Raw genomic sequence first — 6,985 nt, forward strand, 5'->3', positions numbered from 1 at the left:
GGGATAGTAAAATGTATTATTTAAATAATTATTTAATATCGTCCGGAGTAATTATGCATGTAAAAGTATAATTCTAAATTGCAAGCTTGTCTTTACTTCCTGTCCACGTAAAATATGTAGCACATTCGTCTGTTATAATTTTTTTATAGAGTATCTACTAAAAGATGCGACAACCTCTCCGCCTATATGTTTTATATTTTTTTCTGTAAACTATAGCTGTTTATACCCTACACCACTTTAGTGGGAGGGTATATTGGGTTTGTGCTGATGTTTGTAATAATAATATTGGCCCAAGAAGAAATTATACTAATCGGCTCAAAATCTTTTTCTTATTCGATTTAGCTATGTCCGTCCGTATGTCCGTCGTAGACACTCACGAAATCTATAATTATGGGGCCTCACTAATCACATTTTATTTTTGTTTTAGGGAATTACTTATATGGTTGGCCTCGCCCGTCTATAATTTCTGTAGTTTGATTACACCGTGTTTAAGCCTTATTAGGGAGTGCAGTTGCATGTATGGGTGAAATAATGGGTCGATCTTAACTATTTTCAATAGGCTTCGTCCATGGTCAATAGAAGATTATGTACCAAATTTTATTTAATCGACTCAGAAAATGATTCTGAGCCTATTGGTATATTTGAAGGTGGATTGAAGCACAAACTCAATATACCCTCCCCACTAAAGTGCTGTAGGGTATAATAATAAATAACTGGTTAGTGTATTATATGTACGGCCATAGCCGACTATATTTTCCTACTTGTTCGAGTTATGAATCTGATATATAATCCCAGTTCGAGAATCTCAGGTCTATCTACCTGTTGTCATGCAACAAGTCAAAGAAATATACTTTCGAATTGTAATGATATGCATAACACGAAAACAAGCTAGCTGACCTGTAAAAAATACATTAATAAAATTATTTTTACATTAATTTGTTTTCATAAGGTTGCCTGCCTTGGTAAAGGACATTAAACTCTATCTTCTCTATAAGCTGTTTACATATGTATGTATGTACGTATATGCGAGTAAAAAGAGCAATAAATTTATTTCTTTTGTTTGTTTACCTTTCCAACTTTGCAATTTATTGATGTAATAAATAAGTTTATTTTAGTTTATGCTAAAGCATGATTAAGCGAGTAAGAATATATAATATATAGTCGGGCCAAACCATACAATACCGTACACTAGTGAACAGTATATAAAAAATGTGGATAATTTTTAATAATAGAGTTATTAAATTGTTTTTTTTCCTCATTACGAAAATCATCAGTAACGTTCAAATTTGCACAATACTGGGTTTAAAAGCCCCATTTATGGGGTACGGTTGTATGGGGGTTAGGTGAAGTAATGAACCTATTCAAACAATTTTCAATAGACTTCGACTTAAAAATTTAGTTTGATTACAAGGTTTACATTAACGGAAAGACAAAGCCATATCGATTCAGAAAATGATTCTATGCCGATTGGTATACATCAGCACAAACCCAATATACCCTCTCAACTAAAGTGGTGTAGGTATAAAAATATAGAAGGTTGTTTCAATTTAAGTTGAGTTGGTCAACTACTTTTTCGTCATTGTTATTATTTCTTAATGGCGATTGGGATTGTGGTTTTTGCCAAGCTTTCGATAGAATTGCGTTCCAAACTGTGCGATAGGTTTATTTCTATTTAATAGGCCGACGAACGCTAAATAAATTGTAACAAGGTTTTTAATTGTTTCGTAAATATGGAGAATTGTGGAGAGGACTTCGGAATATATATGCTTGTAGTGGCGCCCGAAATGAAAATATATGCAGTCGGTTCGATTTTTTTACAACTATAAAGATTCACAACCGTAAGTATATATCTGTATTTTCTTCTGGATCGATATCTATCCTATTTATTTTCAATCTAAAATATCTATATCTCGAGTAGGTACAATATAAAATATTTATCGTCTCGCGTCGATCTAATATATCCTGTTTGTCGTATTTGTCATATCTCTAAAAGATTTTCTATATATCTATATATCTATTTATTTATCTTTTTATTTATCTATTTATCTATCTATCTATCTATCTATCTATCTATCTATCTATCTATCTATCTATCTATCTATCTATCTATCTATCTATCTATCTATCTATCTATCTATCTATCTATCTATCTATCTATCTATCTATCTATCTATCTATCTATCTAGCTCCTTATCTACAATGTTGACAGCAAATACTGAAAATAGATCAGTAGTAAAGCAACTCCAAAAACAAAAAAATATTAAAAGGCAGCAGATGCTGAACCAAGCTCGATTATTAAAACTGATATGAAGGAGGAGTTAAAAAACATCTGTAACAAATAGTAAAATATAGATCGCGACGCAACATCAATATTATTTGAAAGCCTCGAAAAATAAATTTCAGATGCTTCCCTATAAGAACAGTGACAGTCATTTGACCGGTCAATTGACTGGCACTACTGAGAATGTATCCATTATTGCGAAGAGCAAAGCTCCCATCACTTTCTTAAAGGCAATATGTAAAAAGTGATGGCATCATTTGTGTACATGTGATGTTGCATCGCCCTTGCACTTATGTGTTCTATCGACTTTTAAAACATATATTTGATATGCTCACTCTTTTGTTGTTTGCTAATCATGGATGATATACATATTAGACACGATTGACTAATCATGCTTGATGGATATATCCGTCAAATCTGACGGCTATACCAATTTATAACAAAACATAATTTATTAATATTTTAAGATTGTCAATTTGAATAATATTGTAACTATGTATATACATAAATTACTAACCTTACATATGTAAAATGGTGAAAAAATGGTGATGCTCCTAACTTGTGGAAATAATTTTTCTGCAAAGAAATACATAAGTATGCATAAATATCGAAATATAAAAATATTACCATTTATTGATTAAACTTCGAATTGTTTATTTTCCGATCCACTTCCTGCTCTTTTTAAAAATTTAATTTTTTTAATAATTCACTTTATTTTTAACAATTAAAAGATTTTGACCTGGTTCACACTAGGGAACTTTTGTTGAGAAACTTTTGATTTTGTGTGTGAGAGAAAAAGATGGTTGATATTTCTTTCTCATAAAAAGTTTCCAAGTGTGAACCAGGTCTTTGTAACAATTTTTAATTATTTGTTTCTTGATCTTTGGTTCACGCAAACAATTATTTTGTAAAGACGAAAAATACAACTCTGTAACACAGTAACAGTCATTTTGCATTGTTGATGGAATCATGTATTAATTTTTTCCAGCAATTCTATAAAAAAATTTTGCAAGATCATTTGGTATGTGTTAGTTTCGGTAATTCATTTCTTATAGGGTATAAGTTTACGACACACATCGGCAGAGCGTAATATTTTCTTTTAACAGAAAGTATGTAATCGCGATCGCGATTCTTCACAAGCAATTGCAAAGATTGCAAACTTTCAAAAAAATTCCTTCATGTAAAAAATCCATTTTCTTCAGGAACCACTAAATTTTCCCCAAATTAACCACTGTTTCTATCTGCCATATCTTTCCAAAAGCATTCCGAGCGAAGATTCCACCGTCGACTTGAGTTTGACAGTGCTCCAATATCAACAAATAAAAACTTGTAATCGGCCATTAGGACAATACTAAATGTATTTTTTTAATTATAATGATTCAGAGTTTCAATTGCTCCAAGGCAATTGAAACTCTGAATCCTGTTTTCACATAAAACCTATTAATATACAAACAAATAAAAAGGAACTGGTATAAAGTTATTTTGGAATGATATGTTATAGATCAATTCTAATCATGTTGATTAATTCTTATCATCATGATTTATTGGTCGAACCTACCGTCATTGTAAACGTTGCCTTACCAACAGATATGTTTTGACCATTATTAACATAATGTTCAAAATTATTATTGTTTTTTATTTGCTGCATTTTTTAACTTTTTATTTGATATTTTCAATGTTTTTAACAATTCGTTTAATATCCCAATTGTGCGTATACCATAAATGAAATGGTCGATTCAATGTGAGATTTTAAGTGTTGAACACTGTCAAGAGATTACAGAGTTAAAAATGTATGACAAGAAAGGCGATATTTTAACTTTAATTTAAATGTAAATTTAGAAAAAACATTGCCATATTTAGAAAACACATTAAGCAGTATTTGAAATATATGTATGTGTAAGATACAAGTTTAATCTAATGATTCTTATTCGAGCAGTATTTATAACAGGAAACTGTAAATATTATTCACAAAAAATGGAACATATTTTTAAAACACTCACTTATACAACTCAAAGGAGAGGTTTTATATTTGCATATTCATATGTATATAGAGCATACAAGCGCAGCGAGCTCTCTGGTTTATTTTCCAACACACGTACATGACTTCCACACTAAGAGAATGAGAGCTTGGAAGTTTCTTGATGGAGTTACACATAGAGAAATCTTTGTTGCTAAAAATTCTTGTTTGCCGAAAGTTATTTTTTCATATGACAATGTTTGATATTTAATATTTATTTAAATTTTAAAATATATCGAGAAAAATTATTAATTAATACGTAAACAAATTTATTTGAAAACTTTTTTTCTGAGAATACACCTAACGATCCATTATTTGTTTCATTTTTCAAAATCTTCCATTATTTCTTTACTTTTATTTACATGGAGTATTTTTTCATATGACAATGTTTGATATTTAATATTTATTAAAATTTTAAAATATATCGAAAAAAATTATTAATTAATACGTAAACAAATTTATTTGAAAACTTTTTTCTGAGAATACACCTAACGATCCATTATTTGTTTCATTTTTCAAAATCTTCCATTATTTCTTTACTTTTATTTACATGGAGTATATATTAAGATTCATTTAGTATCTAAAATTGCAAATAAATGCGTTTCCGAAAAATAATAGGTCGTGTTTAAATTTTTTCCAATCCTATTCATAAAAAATCCAGAAAATTTAATGTACTTTTTGTTATTTATAATAGAGTACACTGTATAGTAGTGAAGTCACTACACTAAAAACGGTAAAAAATTTTACAAATTTTTCTTTCAGTGCATGGAATACAAAAACACAAAGTGAAGTAGTGTTAGTGTGGGAAGAAAATTTTACGCTCTGCCGATGTATGATATAGAGGCCTATGTAGGGGAAGTAAAGATCATTCTTTTATTTGCCGTTTAAAATCAAGAATTAATGGGAGAGTAGTAAATCAATGATATGAACCTAGAAATATAAAATAGCAGTAATGTTTCTTAATTTTGTCAAATATACTGCAATTATATTGCCTTTAGCACTGATTATAGTTAGAATCAGGGTACACTAAACAGGTATATGCATCACTACAACAATACAAAAACAACATGTATTTTGTTTTTGTAATTGTATGAGCTCAATGTCAAAATAAATTAAAATATTTTTTAATGTTTGTCTTTTAAAAAAATTCTTAATTTTATTTCAAAAAACATGCAGTGATTTTAAATGGAATTTTAAGGGATATGCATGTTTATATACTTATATTAAGGTGGATGCTATTGGTAAATGTTACAGAGGAATTGGCAGAGGACCTGACAAAAGCAAGATTTTGGAATAACCTGATTTGTGCCACGAAATTTGTATCTTTAGCTACAAAAGTTTGGCAAACGAAAGTGGGCGAAAACGGGCGCAATACTAAAGATTGTTGATATCTGAATTGGCCTGATTTGTGCCAATAAAGTTGTGTTGTGGCTACCAAAGTGTGGCTAAAGACAACAGCCTTCTCAACGTGCGCAATACGGGGGATAGTTGATATCTGGAATGACCTGATTTGTGCCATTAAAGTTCTATTCTAAACGGATGAAGTTTGGCTAAAGACAGCGGACCTCAGAAAGGGCGCAATGCGGAAGATGGTTGAAATGTATTTTTTGTGCAAACAATATTATTTTTTTACAAACTAAACATTTTAAATTTTTTTATTATTAAAATTTTATTTTGTTTCAAATAAACAAAAACATATTTTGACAGAGAAGGTATGCAAATAAGAAAACAAAAAAATTATCAGCTGTTCGATTGCATATACCTGTTTAGTGTACACTGGTTAGAATGATATATTTTTATAATAAGCAAAATTAGAGTTTTCGAATTTAATTTAAAAATATTTTAGCGAATTTATAAATTAATTTAGAAAAGCATTTGCTTTATAGTGAAAAAAAATACAATTGTTAATGTCACTAACTGCATATTACAAATATTTTAAATTTTATCATTTCTATGACATATTTTAATGATATTTTTTTTATATAATTTAGAAAGTTTCAAATACACGTCGAAAAATTCTAGATTTTATGAACTCGGAAGCTAACTAGATTTAAGATGGCTTGATGAAAGACATTCAAATGTATCTAAATACGTCACTTTCGGAGACAGAAAGTTTAGAATAGTGGAATGAGCATCAAAAGGTAAAACAAAAATTAAAACAAAAATATATTTTATGTATATTGGCCAACATATTGTTTAGAATATCGGCAAATGGCTGGAACCTGCATAGTCGGAAAAAGATCGAGACTTAATCCGTCAACAGTGAAGAAACAATTGTTTGTTCATGACAATTTCAAATTGGTAATAAAATAGTATACTATTTAAATTTATTTCCTTTCTTATAACTTTTGTTTTGTTTGCAGGTATCATCTTTGACGAAAAACTAGATTTTGAAATAAAAAATTTCACTTAATATTAAAGTGAAAATTGATTAATTTTATAGTAACATTAATTTGAAACAATTAAAAGTAAAAAATAAATGAATAATAAAAATTTATTAAAAAATTTATTCAAGTTTTCAACAAATAGATTTTATTCAAACAAAATATATTTGAATAAAAAAAATAAAACAAACATTTTAGAATATAATTTAAGATTTCATCACTTTATTATCACTTTATATTAAAATAAAAATCGCTTAATTATACCCTTCACCTTCGTGAATATAAGTTTGTCATTCCGTATGT

At 28.8% G+C, this 6,985-nt stretch overlaps 1 long non-coding RNA gene across 2 annotated transcripts in view; it reads left to right on the forward strand.

Moving 5' to 3' along the window:
* Positions 1-6,755, forward strand: part of LOC124420293 — a 30,547-nt gene extending 23,792 nt beyond the window's left edge. For both annotated transcript variants that reach the window (XR_006941099.1, XR_006941098.1), the window contains exons 2-5: positions 1,661-1,838; positions 6,290-6,439; positions 6,499-6,599; positions 6,662-6,755. This is a non-coding gene — a long non-coding RNA (uncharacterized LOC124420293). The remainder of the gene's footprint in view (positions 1-1,660; positions 1,839-6,289; positions 6,440-6,498; positions 6,600-6,661) is intronic.
* Positions 6,756-6,985: the final 230 nt, after the last annotated feature.

This window comes from Lucilia cuprina, chromosome 5, assembly GCF_022045245.1.
Source record: "Lucilia cuprina isolate Lc7/37 chromosome 5, ASM2204524v1, whole genome shotgun sequence".
Taxonomy (NCBI): domain Eukaryota; kingdom Metazoa; phylum Arthropoda; class Insecta; order Diptera; family Calliphoridae; genus Lucilia; species Lucilia cuprina.